Below are 17,002 nucleotides of genomic sequence, written 5' to 3' on the forward strand. Positions count from 1 at the left end.
CCAAGAGGGTGTATAGTTCATGATGTGACATAAACAATATCCTCAATATTGAGATAGTGAAGTGAGCAGCACATGTGCTAAACAGATCCCATCAGTCCTGAGTGATCTGATCACATTTGATATCGGTCTGAACATAGCCGATGAAATATTTGACCCAAAGAACTCACATGTTGGTCAAGTAATGACTTACCTCAACTCTTAAGGTCTAACCCCACAAAGGGGTTAAGGCTACATCCACACAAATATTTTAGCATTTTAAATCAGCATTTAAATACATTTGTAAGTTGTTGTTGCATTCACTATAGTCGAGTCATGACTAAACACAATCCTGGAGTTTTCAAATTTTTACAGGGTCAGCAGTATTCCCAAAAGTCTCCAATTGCAAAGCTTAAAAATCCAGATCTTAAACATAAACACATTAGTGTTAACTTTGCCAAAAAAGTTTGGACTCTTCACCGGTCATCCAAAGCCGAAATAACCTTTCGGATAAGACAGGGAGCATCTTGAAGAACCTCAGGCAATTCCAGATGCCTTCATCTGGCACTTTAAAATACCAGGTCATGGACAACTGAGAATCTTCACAGAAGGAGGCTCTGATGCTCTCAAACCTCTGGCCTCTGCACAGATAAACAGCCTCTGTTATAGACACGGTGCCACACACAGCAGGTATAACAGAGAGGCTGTAAAAGAAAAGAAAGAAAGGAAGTGCAAAGCAAAATAAGAAAAACAGGAGAGTGGGAAAAGGTAGATGAATAGGATAAATGTGGACTAAGCTAAATGCACGTTGAGACAAGAAAGGAAATGAAGATGAAGGCAGATAATGCTCTTATGGTATAGTAATCTTTAGGCTGCACAGGAGGAGTGGGGAGAGTAACTGCTTAAAGAGGAAATAGGGGATTTTTCTTCTTTTTTTCCCCATGCAAGCAGAAGAGAGTTTTGTTTGCCACTGTCTATTGTCCTACTGTCCATATGTTTCCTACCATCAAGCAGCTATCTGTCAGATAGCAGTGGGCTAATGGGACTGGGTTTAACCTCTGCGAACAGACAAGGGCACACAGTCTGGACAGTTTGGGTGGCCTTGTGCCATTAGTGTGCAGCATCCTTCCTCCCCATAGTCAAGCCACACATTATAGTTCTTTGTCCCATTCCATTTCAGCGTCTCAGAGATGAAGATGGATTTAAAAGTGTCCTGTCTGTGTGTTGGGCTCTGAGGGTAGGGCCGGCTCTGCTTGACCACCGAGCTGCTGCGTATCCCCCAGCAGGCTTTGTGTGTTCTGTGTCCGGTGCCAAGACAAACAGCACAGGCTTTGAGACCTGGAGAGTCCATATCCTGCTCGGCCTGGACATGTGTGTGTGTTTGTGAGTGTTTGTGAGTGTTTTGTGGGCAAATCAGTGGCGTAGCATATAGATGTGCAAGTGTACACATGAATATACTGTATATATACAGTATATTCATGGACATCTGGCATTCATGGTGAGGCTTTAGCATGCGTGTTTTCTGTTAATGCACTTGTGTGAGACGTCTCAGCCCACATGGAAAACACTAGTATGCACACGTGTTTATGTGCATCAGCTCATGAAGCTGTTGGGCTCAGGTTGCATGAGAGCAGGCTACAGTACAGTATCAGGTTTAGACCAGGTGATCTCTCTTTTAACCCAGAACAGTAATGACCTCATCACACTGCTCAGTATCTGACGGGACTGACAGGGCCCACTGCCTCACATGACTAAGGACTAAGAAGTGAATAGTGTCTAAGACGTTTGGATTTTCACACATAAATTGCTGTGCATTAGACACACACACACCCAAGACATACACATCCTGCAGTATGAATGTGCTTCGCTGGGTGTGAAAGTCAACCCTAGTGTAACCCCAGCAGGATTAACACAGCAGCTACTGTTTGCCCATAGAAGGAGCTGCTCATTATGTAACCACCAACGGACAGTGGAGTTTTGTGTATGAGAGGAAATACTATGTGTTCCACTGGTATACAGCAATTACTACATCAGTAGATTGTGTCTGAGTAAATGTAGGAATGCAGAGCGTCATATTTCTTCTTCTGCTGTGGTTTGCAGTAATTGATTATTTCAACTCCTTTTGCTGCAACCAGTTTTATAATTTTTCTAGGGCAGTGTCTGTGAATCAGGAGTGTGACATCACCTCGGTATCATCTCTGTCTCAAGACTAAAGAAAACACACAGTTCCCATGACCTCCAGTGTGCACTTGGACAAATTGCAGTGTGAATCAGTATAGATAAGAGTCAGCACCCGTAAGTCCGAGGCCTTGGTTCATTGCTGGAAAAAATGGTGGATTGCTCTCTCCGGGCTGGTTGTGAGTTGCTGCCCCAAGTGAAGGGATTAAGTATCTCGGGCTCTTACAAGTGAGGGGAGGATGGCATGCAATATGGACAGGAAGCTCTGTGGAGGGCGAGCAGTAATGCAGGCATTGTACCAGACTTTTGTGGTGAAGAAGAAGCTGAGCCGCAAGGCCAAGCTTTCGATTTACCTATGGTCATAGCCAAAATGAGTTTCTGCACTTGCCTTAGAGATCGAGTGAGGAGTAAAGAGGTCCTGAGTGAGCTCGGAGTAGTATACCTGCTTCCTCGCACTGAATATAGATAGAGATTCCTGAATTTGAAGTGAGATTAGAAGATTAACAATAAGCAAAATCAAGTAACAACAGACTTTGCTCCATCATATCGTCCTCACGACATGAGGCAACAGGCGACTGTGACATGTGTTACCCAGACCCATCTAACGGTACAGTTCAGCATGACACAACTTGATTTAAAGTCAAATAATGTGTGTGATTCTGTGGTTTCAGGGTAAACTTTGAAGTTAAAAGTCTTGTCACAGCCCTTTGAAGAAACAGGGATTTGTAAATGCAGCCTTTCCTTGGCTCCTCGGGGTGCTGAGATGGAAAAGAAAGGACTCTCAATTGATTCTTAACACAAACTGCCGACTGTTCTCTCTGCAGGACAAACTCTCACCCACTCTCATGTTGCTTTCCTGTTGTTAAAAAAAAAAAAAACTGACAGTTTTACTCGGGGTGCTGAGTTCACTGGCAGGTCTCTTGTGATGCTGTTGACTTCAGAGCTTCTGGCCGAGAGCCTTACTGGCAGAGGGGCCTTCTAGCTTCAGTTTCATTCCCAGTTTGATTAAGATTTAGACAACAAAACTAATTGGGGATGTTTAGAAATGATCATGGCTCGGGGTAAAATAGACCCTTTGACCAGGTTAACCTTGTGCCAAGGTTTTCTGGCAGAACGCCTTAGAGGCAAGCTTCCCCCATGTGCCCTCTTTTCTCCTTTAATCTTTCCCCCTGCAAAGCAATGGAGCTACCAGGTACCAGGTATCAATCAACAATCAGTCAACTGTCTCTGGAGCAGGTACTTTCATTTGCAGGTAGGATAATTTCTCATTGGAGGAATCATTTCTGCAAATGAGTTCAGCAGGCTCTATAACCCCGTGCTGTAAGTTTTTTTTACATGTACAAACGTTTCCTGCAAGTTTCCTGCTGTACTTCAAAGCTGACTTTGTGGTTAAAGAAATATGTAAGGTAAAAACAACAGCTGGAAAAGTCGACCTGTATTCCCCGCTCACTCTGACTCCTTCTGCGTGGCACAGACCACTGCAGACTTTTCCTTCATCTTCATATATCATCATCTTCCAGACTGGAAGTGGGCAAGCAACTCTCTCTTTTTTTTTCAATTACAGATACGTACAGTAATCAAAACAGGCAAACACCTTTGAAGATCCTGAGTACTTTCACTTTAATTTTCCGGACTGAAAGCATAGGTATTCACAATATAACAGCATTTTGTCAAAGTAAAAATAAGTTCTCTAACCCTTTAACAAGCAGTTCAATACTTGGTGAAAGTTAGATGAGATTGTTTAATAACTTGATTAGCATAAAACCCCACAGCAAGGCTTGGAGGGAGCTATATGTTTTTTCTAAATCAGGGGCCATAAAGGGGCCACACTTAAACAGAGGGTTCAATTATACATCCAACATCTATAAACATTCACATTTAAATCATTCCTTGTTTATTGTTAGCTCTATCGCTTTGAGCAAAGCCCCACATCATTGAATCAAATTTTAAAATGTTTGTTAAAGCGCAGTTTTTATTATAAAAAAGGGTAAAAAAAATGTATATGATAAACATTCTTGTCAAATTGCCTTTGGTTATAGTCAGAATTGTTGGTAAGTGTGTTGCTTGTAGTAACAAGACCACTGACAGGACAGGGGCACTTGATATTTCAGCTGAGGCCAGTGCCCCCCTGGCCCCACCACTGGATCTGCTCCTGAGGCAAAGGGAAACAGCTGGCCTTCCTCTGTCCTCAGGAAAAATGACCCTATACCTTAACTTCTACAGCTCCATTACTAACATTTGTTATTATTTGTTTAATCTTAACAAAACAGTTCTGTGCTAAACTCTTTTTGGGTTTCAGTAACATAGCTCATCTTGAATAATGTCTTCACCAGTGACACAAAAGGATAGTTAAGCTGGTCTGTGAGTTACTGAGGATGGTGCTGATTGTTCTATTTGAAAAATTGCTGAGGCCTGAAGAGACATGACCAAACTGTTTACCCCCAAGGAAAAACTGATTTTGAAAAACTAAAACAGAATGTTTTGTTTTTATTTTATTTATTATAACTTATGTCTGTAATCATCTTGGGACCATTTTCATTCAGAATTATCCTTCAGACATTAGTGGAGGTCCTTACCCCCAGGTTGGAAACAATTACAAATTTTTCTGAGTCAGTTGTTGCCAGTTGTTGAGTTGGGTTTCGTAAGGAGGGAGAGAACCATATGTAGACTGCTGTACTGTTTATATCCACCATTAAGATTTGAAGGATGCATCATGTTTGTGTGTGTGTGTGTATGTGTGTTTGTGTGTTCGTGGTATATAAAAGCCCTGACTTGTGCTTTTAGTTTTTCCATCCTAATTACAATCAGTGAGTAAGTCATAAAACTTTCAATGAAAGAACAAAAAATGTCTTTATCATTTGTGGAAAGTTTAAGTCTCTAGTAGCCTTATATCCTGCATTCACTCAATGTTGCATAAGCCAATCAGCGTTGAGAAAGATATTGTAGGAACCTCGACCAGAGACAGGTCCTGATCCAAGCTAGCAGGTAATCAGACCTGCTGGAACTGGTAGTCTTCTGGACGCGGCTCATGGATGACACTGTGAAATTCCCCGAGCTAAGTGCGTCTCCAGACTTGTGGTCTTGTAGACCCACACATGATGGTGCTGGCTTCTCTAGCATTTCCACAGCAGCTACAACATAACAATTGTAGTCACTTCCAGTAGTTGTCGTCTTCTCCGAAGCGAAACAGGCAAATTCTCAAAGGTTGTGTTTCCTCGCGTCGCTTGCACAAGTATTAAAAGTTTTTTGTTAATACTAAACATGATTGCCTGATAAGCAAAAAACAGCCACTAACCATTGATTTATGCATATTTGACCAAAGCCAAACAACTTATTAAATACACATTAAATGTTAATTGATTGTGAATGCTTTGCTGAAAGGTTCCATGGAACTGAACCATTTGACTGAATGTCAAATCTGTGTGGTGTTAGAGACTGTACGCATTTGATGACGTCTGATAATTGATAGAGCTGACGTAGCATTCCTTTATTGAAGAAACCGCCTCAAAAATCTCTTTGTAGTCCAAATAATTACTCAATAGGACCCATTAGGTTTACTTGGGGATAAAAAAGATGGTGTGACTTGATGATGTTGACAGAGCTCATCTCTGGTGGGCTCCAGCTCGGTTACACCTCTGGTTTTCCCATTGATCAAAAAACATTATCTGTCATGACAGCAATCGTCCCAAAACAACATAAGGTTACATAAATTGACAAAGCCCCCTAGTGGCTGAAGGAGTTAAGACAGGAGCAAAGGAAGATTAAATGTTATAACAGAGCCACAAGGTCTTAACAACGTAGTAATTTAAACCCAAACCACAACGTTTTTCTAACATAGTGATGTTACATCATTAATATGGTAATGTATCTTTTTTGTTAAGCCAGGACTGTAATGCATGACCAATCATTTAATTTGGAAAGAATTAAATGATTTGCTGGCCTGTCTGACACACCCTGATATCGTGCTGCCAATATAGCCATCAGGTATGAGTAATGATACACTTCTGAATGTTCCTGTGAAGAATGACAGAAAAAATGACTTGAAAAGTTGACGAAATAAGACAATGGTATACAGCACATTACTTGTAAATTAATGATTTGGGGATGTTGACAATGGGGATGCTTGTTTATCAAATGTGTGGATCGAAACCATAATCAGCCCTTCATAATGATGTCCTGGAATGTTTACACCGTCATAACGCATGGTGACAAACAAACACTGAACACAAAGCCACCATCACCACACACACACACACACACACACACACACACACACAAAACCACATTCAGATGCAAGTACCCTCACTCTCACATATCATCTTCCAACCACTGGGGCTGAGGCTGTTAAATCTAATAGATCTGTTCATATGCTGCATTAATGTAAAGCATGTATTCTTCACAGTCTCCTTCCACGAAGCTGAAGCACTGCTGGCCTCAGGCTCTGACTGATAAAACCTTCTGTAGTTACTAACCTGGCACTATGGCTTAGTTGGTAAAGCGCCTGTCTAGTAAACAGGAGATCCTGGGTTCAATTCCCAGTGGTGCCTCTTTTAGTGGGAGAGGCGGTGGACTGTTGGAGAGGCAGTGGACTAGTGGCAGCAATTTGGATTATGGGCAGAAAAGGTCTCTGGTTCGAATCTGCTTCGACTCCACAGAGTAACAACAAAAAAAACGTACCTGGACGGATTAATAACAAAACGACGAACCTGAATGGACAACACTTGGATCTGTCCAAAATCCAAGAGGATTCTCCCCACCCTAGTGCCCCTGAGCAAGGCACCTTACTCCCCCAACATCTGCTCCCCGGGCGCCGTACATGGCTGCCCACTGCTCTGTGTATCCTGCACCAGATGGGTGAAAAGCAGAGGACAAATTTCCTTCAATTGCTTGAGTGTGTCTGTGCATGTGTTTGGGATAAATAAATGTATCTTATCTTAATAAAACACTTGTCAGCGAGGGAGTTGATGATCTCATCTGTTGTTCCATATCGGCAATAACACACTCGCACACTCACACACACTGCACAAAGGCTAAGCAATTGTCTTGGGCTTGGATTTCTCAACAGTGAGGTCCCTGTGGAGGTGTCAGCGTGTCACGCGTTAGCACTGCGATGGTTGTGGAGGGCTTTGATGGGGATATAGTTATCCAAAGTGTGCTAATTGCACAGAAACACTCCCTCGTAACATAAACACACCTGTGTCCTGTGATGATGCCAACTGCGCTCCTCCTCCCCCTCATCTCCACTCCTCTCCACCTCCCTCCTCATTTGTGTTTCATCATTTTTTGTATCGTTAACTTTCTCCCTCTGTCATTTCAAGTGTAACAAAAGTCTCTGTTTCCTCCATAGTTCCTTTCTCCTGAAATATGCCATGTACTTATGAGCAACAAACACATATATTTGAATAGATTTTTATGGACGTCAAGGGAGATTGAAGGCTTTCAGATGTAGAGGTAAGAATGTGAAACCCGAAAGATATATCTGTTGTAAGTAGGGTGTGTGTGTGTGTGTGTGTGTGTGTGTGTGTGTGTGTGTGTGTGTGTGTGTGTGTTTGTGTATATAACCCCTGCTGATAAACAAAGCTCACATCTGCTCTACATCTATTCTAGACATCTTGAGTGTAGCACTCCATCCACTGGGCATGCACAGCCACCCACACACACTAGCTATAGTTTCCTGTAAATATATACGCGTTGTTGTTTCTCCATTGTGTTCTCTGCAACATAACCCTGTTGTGTCATGGTGCCTGATAACTGTAAAACGAAGTGGACCTATAAACATGAGCTAAGACCCTGCTCCGTGGGGAGGCCTGAGGTCGGCATGGAAACCCCTGCAAGAGGTTGCGATGAGTTCAGGATAATTTGACCGGATACTGGATCCAGCTGGAGGTCAAAGGTTACTGGGTCAGTGTGTCAGGATGGTTATATGTCTTTGTTTTTTTAATGTCTGATGTTTCTCATCTGTCATGCACACACTGCTGGGCACTTGACAAATGTAATTATATTGGTAATTATATGACTTTATAAATGACTCAACAGCAAATGTAATTAGTTAAATGATATGTTATTCTCCATTACTCAGCTCTGTCAGAGGTGCCTTCAAATACTCTAAAGCTTCTACATCCACACATCACATATTTAAAAGACATCCAGAAGAAAATGAGACATTTAACAAGCTGCTCAAGTTAGACAGTGGGACATGTCACAGTAGGAAACATACAGTGTAAATGAAACAGAGAATGGTTCAGGTTCAGGGTCCTGGTATTTTTTCCTGCTGGCTCACTTTCACATGGTCATGCATTACTGGTAGACTTAAACAGTGTTATCAGTAACACTTGTGCTTTCCCTGCTCTGCATATCAAATTGTCTGTTGTGATTGAGAAATGAAAAATTCAATGGGCTCCTTTCTCCACTCTGCACAGCGGGAATGTTGGATTGTCGATTTCATGTGGTTGCAACACTGATAACAAACCCACCACCAGCTCCTGGTGCCACAGCAAACAAGCCAAACCCCCTGAATGTCAGAGTAATGGAGCATTAGATTGATTACTAAATGTAATTTACTGATTTCAAATTATGCAATGTCTTACAGTACAGTTATTGAAGACAGAAATATATGCCCTGATTTATTGAAATTGCACAGCAGAGTGCTCCAGCAGAAAAACTTGGCTTGGCTGAAACACAGTGTGGTATCATAAGGTAAGACTCTGCACTGGCAGCTGAATAGATGCAAGCACACATTCCTGTTAGGTTTGTGGTATGATCTGAATTTCTCTAATGTTTTCTTGGTGATTCCCATGACAATCCTGAATCAGATATGTTCTGACATCTGATAGGACTTCAAATTTAGGGCTGAATTACTCAAAGTAGCTTTCCTGGATCTTATTTTGAATAAAATTCAAATAAAACACTTCCAATGTTTTATATTAATGTTTTTCTTTCAAAGTTTTAACACCCTAGTATGATGAAAGTGGTATACTGTGTTTACATCTACATGTATAGTAGTTTCTATACATCACGGACACATGTCTGTGTGACATGGGATTCCACATGTCACATCTGTGCTGTTTCTCTCTTTCCATGTCTGGAGGTCATTTGGCCTCTTCTGACTCCATGATTTAATTTAAAAACTGGACTTAATTTGACCTGCGTACTTGTTGCTAAGTGTGTGTGGCCCCAAGTGATTCAACACAAATAGACTTTTCATTAGTATTACCGTATCTTGAAAAATCTCTGCAGCCTAATGACGGCCGTGTGAGCGAGCCAAGTAATAGAGAGCTGTGGTGCTGTCATTAGGCTTTACACAAGACCTGATTAATTGAAACGACCTGGGAATTGATTCTGCAACCCTGCTGAGTAGAGTTAAATTGCATTTGTAATAATACACGGACAAAAAAAGTCACACACATGTGCCAGGAGAGGGAGTAGGACTAAAACAATTGCTGTTACATAACCTCAATCACACAGATATGGGAAATGGTGCTTTCTTTATGAGGTCACACTGACAAGAACTAATCCCTGCAGCCTGATCTGCGTAACCCGAAACATCCTACAGTAATCGGGGAATGGAAATGGCCCAGACAGACTTCTCTAACAAAGTGACGGAGCAGCTCCTGCAGCCAGGATGGGTTTCAATCAACGAAAAGAAACAAACATTTAAATACAACAAATCAAATCCGAAAAGTCCAAGACATCAACTCTTATTTCCTCATCCCGAGCCGTGATTAATTTGTGATTTTGTCAGGTACTCCCTGTGGGTGTGGATATCTATGTGTTAACAGTTGCCAGCTCATTAAGTTGCACTGTGAATGCCAACAAGGGACATTGTTGCCCACTCCTACAGGAAAAAGTCAAAGCCAACAGTTAGGTCACCAGGGAGGAGACGGGGGATACGGACTGTACAGCAGTATTTCCACGAACAAGCACTCGAAACCCCTCAGTGGGAGATCTCTTATCAGTTGATACAAGGAAGGATAAGTAATAAATATGCGCTGAGACTCGGCCAAATGAGTACTGTCAATCAAAAGAGCGGCATTTCCCCAAGCCTAGAATAACTGCTATGAGATCCGATGTGCGTGTTTCTGTTCAGCATCAGCCGCCCGCTCTCTGTGCCTGCCTCATGTATGACCTATGGTAATGATCCATCTGCGCCTCACCTCTGACCCTGCAAAGCAGCACCAGGTGTGTGTGGTGTGAGCGCAGACGATGGAGAGAGGCATGGACATGTTTATGTGCATGGAGGACCCCTGCATATATGCTGAGTGACAGGTCCTGGTCCCACAGGGGTGATGCTGGGGTGCAGAGCCTGAGGAGAGGAGGGAACTCTCATGTCGTTTTCAATCCCCTTCTCCTTGGAAACCAGCAGGACACGTGTCTGTCCATGTGTTCACCAACCAGACCTGACCCTGCTGAGGGGGAGGTACAGTAAAGTGTCCACAAGCCGGTGGCTCTGGAGCAGGGGACAAACACCAAAGCAGGTGGTCTGGACAGGGCGAGCTCTCCCTGGGGTCACGTGCTGGGCGAGCCGACCTCGAATACACGGGTGACATCAGGTAAACAACCTGCTGACAGGAAATCCTGTCTGTCAAAAAGCAGCAAGACAGTGACGTCAGACTCCTGACCCTAGAGTCAGCACGCTTCCGCCGACCCCACCCAGTAACACCATCCCAGAGAATCACACACACAAACACAAGCAACAAACACATCTATTTCCTTTTGCATGCGATTACAGCAAATCTTTTGTTCACAGGATTAGTTCACCCAAATCCCTTAAAAATCTATTTTTACTTTCCCCTTCTGTTGTTTGGGTACATAGATACTATTATTTAAATGTGTCAGCATTCTTAGATACCCCCCCCACACACACACACACACACACACACACACACACACACCCATATAATAAAAGTGAAAGAAATTGCGTTTGTGGTTTTCAAAGAACTGCAAATAAAAATTGAACCAAGGTTAAGCAGTCTACAGAATCTGTTAAAATAAGGCTAGGGGTTCATGATATTTATTTAATTTCATTTTGCAAATGGAATAATTCATCAAAGAGAAAGGAATTTCACTAAAACCCACTAATGTCAGCCTCATTTTAGCGTTACAACAAAGATGGAGATTTTCTAGAATCAGTAGGATTCCTCCTGCTGTAACCATGAATGTCCATCTGACAGATGTCGAGATATGTGACAGAATAGGAGACAACATTGACCTGTTGGTCTTGCTGTAGGGGAAACCAGAGGATCACCTCGATGCAGATGTATAAAAACCGTGGACAGAGAACATCTTGCTGCAGAATTGTGATCTGGTTCTGTTTCCCTCTCTAAACAGCACAATGACCAGCAGAACCTGGCAAACAATGTAAAAGAGTGAGTAAGAGTCGTTAACGCATGTTTCTGTTGTTAAGTCATTAGTCAATCTTTTGTTGGCCAAGAATGATCAAAGGCCAGAGGCCCCGTGTATTTATGATAGTTCAGGGATATGGTAGCCAGTTGCGAGCTTTGTGTGTGTATACGTGTGTGTGTGTGTGTGTGCGTGTGTGAGTGTGTGTGTGTGTGTGTGTGTGTTTGTATCTGGGTTAAGGCCCGGTGTTATCACACTGTGGGTTTGACTCAGTGCTCCCACAGGAGGCTGCTTTTTTGCATTAGTCCTGCAACATTGATGTCGTCTGATCCACAGCCAGACACACAAACAAGCAGAGTGTGTGTTATGCTTGTGGAAGTACATGTGCGTGTGTGTGTGTGTGTGTGTGTGTGTGTTTAGTTTGGACTGGGAGGTAAAGCAGCACATTGCCAGCGAATAAAACAGTCCTGACTGGCTAGAAGAGGCCTAGTGAGGGTCTGGAGTAACGATCTCAGTCGGTGGGTGGCAGTAAATGGTTTGATCAGTTTGCTGGTCAGGGGCTCCTCAGTTTTCTAACCATAGGATTCAGGACTTTATTCAAAAGCCAAATGTAGCACAGCCTCAGCGATGTGTCAAATTGTCTTTCCAAACGGATCTTCAAACAAAAAGCACCAACAGGATAAGACTGTTTCCCCCTCTCACACATCCTCTTTATCTGGGCTCCAAACCCCTGAGGAGTCTCTTCAAAGCAGAGACTGCTGCCCCACCAAAGCATTCACGTTGGGCCCTTTGGCTCTCCTTTCACTTCCCTTCCTTCTCTGTTTCCTCCTCTTCGTCTCCCAATGTCTCTGCCCCCCCCCCCCCCCCCCCCCCCCCTTCCTCCCTCATCTCCTATATGAGAGCAGATGGAAATGTCGTCAGGTGTGAGACTGCCCGTCAGCGTTGAGGTGGACATCCGTGTGAGAGTAGCAGTCTGGTGCCTCCGTGGCTGCTGGCACTCCCTTAGACAGAGCTATTTCAGAGCTGCGATACCGGAAAACACGCACACAGGCCTGTAAATAGAGCAATGGATGCACTTTAAAAAAAGGGTCAGTGGGGAGATAGAATTTCCGGATGAGATCCGAGACAGGATCCCCTGTTGCGAATGTGGGAATCACCAAATGAAGAGGTAGAGGAAGAGAGGACAGGACAGGACAGGAGAGGAAATTCACTGAAATGTCTCTAGGAATATTGTTGAATGTGCATGTCTCCTTTTTATTCCACCGTTTATGTCCCAAAGGCAGAAACAGTCAAAGCAAAAATGTGCATTTGAAATGTTGAAAATGAACATATATTGTCAAAAACTACACTCGAAATAGACCTTAACTATTTTTTCCCTGACTAATGACCCAGAGTGGACATAATAGGGACTATTTTCTCTCAGAAGCAAATGCAGATAGAGGCAGACGTCAGGGCCTTGCAAATCATTCTAAGGTGCAGGCCCGGCTGTGTGGCTATGTGGTGTAGGTTCCATCGTGGATTAATCAGAGATATTTTTGGGGTGCTGAGAACAGCTGCCTACAACAGGCTGATGAGCCGGAGGTGAGCGTTAGCCAAGACCGAAGGTGTGGGCCAGAAACACAATACAATATGCTGAAAGAGCTGAGCTGCTCTGCAGAGTCAGCTGAAAACCTTCTGTTGGTTTATCATTATGAGCAACACCCTTTGCCTTATGTATACTGCCGTCTTTTTTTTTTATATCTAAAAATATTGATGAGGGCAACTTTAACCATTGAGGAGAAGATGAAGATGAAGACATTCTGGTTAACAGCTAATTTTCTCATCATGGGTTATTAGCATCTGCGATAAACCCCATTATTAACAAACTCTTCTATGCACACACATCTATGTTCATAACCCGCAGGTACACACAACACACAGCCAGTCTGTTTGCATCATCATCATCACACTGCTCTTCCCTTCATGGCTGCAGTCAAATGGGCAGGGCAGGGCTTGGTCCCCTGAGGTCGGCTTATCAGCTCTTCCACCTGGTGCATCCTATACCTCCGCCTCAGAACAGCCACTACAGATGGTTAATGTGGTCCTGCTGCTTTGGAAGTTTTGGAAGTGACTTATTTACCTGGCCAAAAGCCACCTTTCACTGAAGAGAAAAACATGTGTGCTTCTCTTTGACTTCAAATAAGTGTGTCTATTTATATGCGTTCACTTTCAGGATCTACAACTGAGGGAAGTATCTTGGTGTTGGTACCTCCGAGCAGCATTGAGCATTGAAATCAATTGTATTATAACCCTATTACACAGAGTTCTTGCTGCAACACCTCCACACAGTCATGAGAGCATTACATCATGCTCATCAGAATATAATAGGCAGTTCCTCAAAAGCCTCCGGACACAGATGTGGTCAGGAACAGAGGTCACTCTGTGCAGAGTTGAAACCCAAAGCATGGGAGGTACATTATGTTTGAGAGTGTATATGTCACTTCCAATTATATGTGGTCCCCCACCTCACCACATCCAGAGTGTGTTATGACACAGGATCCTTGACTGTATATTCGACAAACCAGAGAGGAAAGCACACACCCATCAGCATCCTCATCTGCATCTCAGCAGTTCCTGTTTTTGGGACTGACTATATATATAGGATATCGTTAATGTACAAGCACACTTGGATGCTAACACAAACACATACACACACGTACACAATACACACAGTGCTGCCAAGCAAAGGAGGAAGGAGGGCTGTTGAGAACCTTTAAACAAAAATTCATTTTTAGAAAGGTCCACTTGAGCAGGGAAACAAAGGACGGAAGTGGCATGACGTTGCACAGGAGGGAATCTGAGGGTCACCGGTGACATGACGGACACGCCTATGGAGCAACATCGCAAATACATATTCTCGCTTCACACACACACACACTCAGAAGTGACAAACACAGTCAAGGTCAGCCGCGGTTCTCTCAAAATAGCCATTTCCTCGTCTCTCCTGCTTCTTCGCCGATATTAGAATCATGAGGATGTTTTGTGTCCACGTTGTCTTTCCTTCAGCAGAGGCCACAAGAAATCCAAATGTTTTGTCAAGGGATGTTTGGGTTATTCGCCCCGATCCACCTGTAGACCTGCGATAAGCCGTGATCCAACATGGAGGGAACATTGTGTAAAATTTCTCTCAGCGGAATGGCCTGACAAAGCCGATTAATGTGGTTTTACTGGCTTTATCACTGGCAGATTTTGGAAGGTATTATGACGTCTTTGGTCACAGTCTGGTTTCCACACTCATTGCAGCATGTTTTCAGTCTGGATGAGATACACTTCTGTTTACAGGAAGGATTTACCAAACAACCAACACACTTCCTTTGCATCTAAACATAGCTCTGTACAGCACTAACGGCCAAGAATAGCAGAGAACACAGCATAAGACAATGGATGTTAGGATGAAGGGGTTAAAATTAAAACTTGTGCAAGCTGCACATGCTTCTGTAAAATATATTTATGTTCTGGGTGCAATTATGCAAAATTATATGATAAATAAACAGCTGGAACCAGACAAACATTAAATAGCTCAGCACAGAAACAAGGGAGAAATCTAACGTGCATGGTTTTTACCATAATACACATTTGAATGGTTTTATCTGCACAAACTGGACTATTTCTTGGCTGGGATAAAATCCCAAGTGCGTATTTAAAAGTTGTTGTCTTCTTTAGTACAACAATAACCTCTTCAGGGTTCATTGTTGTCGGACAGACTTGAAAGATGATGAACCAATCATTGAATGCTTCTTGGAGTGATGCTTGATCTGGAAAGGAGGACATGGTGTACATACACATACACAAACATGTACGCACGCACACACTTGCACATCTGGTGTTGGTAAGATTTGTTTCACAGTGTATGGATCTCAAAACCAGAGGGGGTAAAACCATCAATCATACCCCCCTCGACTTTTCTCTGTCTTCACGTCGCTTGAAGCTGCAGGGGGAAACATATTATTATGCTTACCGTGACAGTTAAGGTAAAACCGGTGTTTTCCCCCTTTTTTAACATGAAATAGAACAAACATGGGCGCTGCATGCTGGTTCGCTGTACGCCAAGTTCAAATCCCAGTGTGGGGTAGTCTTCATCATCATCGTAAACTGGACTCTGGTCTGAAGGGTAAATAAGGAGATTCAGTTACATATGATTGGCAAAGGGCAATATAACTGCTTCTGGGGTAAATGTGTTGCTGCTGCAATACCACGCACACACACACACACACACACACACACACAAACACACACACACACACACACAGAGAGAGAGCTAACTACATTTTCTCATTAATCTAGATGTAAGGCCATACTCCTCCTAATTCAATATTTGGACAGTTCCTCTGTGTAAGTGTAGACTCAGCTTTGATTTCATAACGAGGGTGAGGAGACAGGGGTCAGGAGAGTAAAATGTAATAAACAGCGACACACTGCAGCAGAGAGGAAAAACAAGGATTCACACTCACACTCACATCAGTCTCTGATGGATGCAAAGTAAGAATCACATCATACTGATGAATGTTCTTAACTTTTTCCTGTTATTACACCACTGACCCGAGTAATCTCCTGCTCGTTCGTCTGATGTGGAAGGCTGGAAAATGTCCAGTCCCAAAAGTTTCTAGAGCTCAGACTGAAGATACGGCTATTTATATTAAAAGAAACTAAATGAATTGAGTTTTTGTGAGGAAGCTATTTTTGTCTCTAACAGCTCAAAGTGAAACACCTGAACAAATATTTTCTTCTTTTCTCTCGCTAACAGTAATTCACTGCATCAAAGTAATTACACATGGATGATGGACATGAAACAGTGGAGAGTTATCTGTGTGGTGGGCCCAACTCAATCAAACACAGTATCAGTGTCAGTGACCCTCAGACTCACCTGCACTCCCACAGGGGGCATGATTCACACATAGAAGAGTTTTAAATTCAGGTTTCTGTTAGTAATACTTGCTGAACTTAATACTTACATTCTTATATAAAGAATGTTGAAAGTACCTCATGGTGTTCAGTTGCCTGCCCGTCAAGCCAGTTGAAGCGGCCATTTGTGCTTTTACAGCTTTGATGGTTTAAAATGTGTTTGGTCAGAGAATGGTGTGAAAAGTTTCTGATACTAAAGCTAATAGTAATGATGACAGATATGACTTTTTGTAAAACAAAAACATTGTTTTACAGAAGGTCCAGTGGGGTTTGGAAGGGGGGGGGTAGTGGGTCTGTGAGGATGTGAGGAATCTAAATTGTGTTTTTCTGTCCAACATGCTAATAATAGAGTTTTTTGCAAATTAATGTAGGCTAGGGACAATTATTTTAATGACAGAGAAAGAGCTGATATAGCCTGGCTAATGGCTGCACATATAATCTATACATGTTTCAGGGATGAAACGTTGAATTGGCTTGGGGTTTGGAAGCATCGCGGATGATATTATGACCAAATAAATATAATTGTTTGACACAATGGTAACAGCAACAGGAGGGGTAACGTGATTCG

At 42.8% G+C, this 17,002-nt stretch overlaps 1 non-coding gene across 1 annotated transcript; it reads left to right on the forward strand.

Moving 5' to 3' along the window:
• Positions 1-6,628: 6,628 nt before the first annotated feature.
• Positions 6,629-6,701, forward strand: trnat-agu (transfer RNA threonine (anticodon AGU)). The gene has a single exon. It is a non-coding gene; the product is annotated as a tRNA-Thr (tRNA).
• The last annotated feature ends 10,301 nt before the right edge of the window (positions 6,702-17,002 follow it).

This window comes from Platichthys flesus, chromosome 9, assembly GCF_949316205.1.
Source record: "Platichthys flesus chromosome 9, fPlaFle2.1, whole genome shotgun sequence".
Lineage (NCBI taxonomy): Eukaryota > Metazoa > Chordata > Actinopteri > Pleuronectiformes > Pleuronectidae > Platichthys > Platichthys flesus.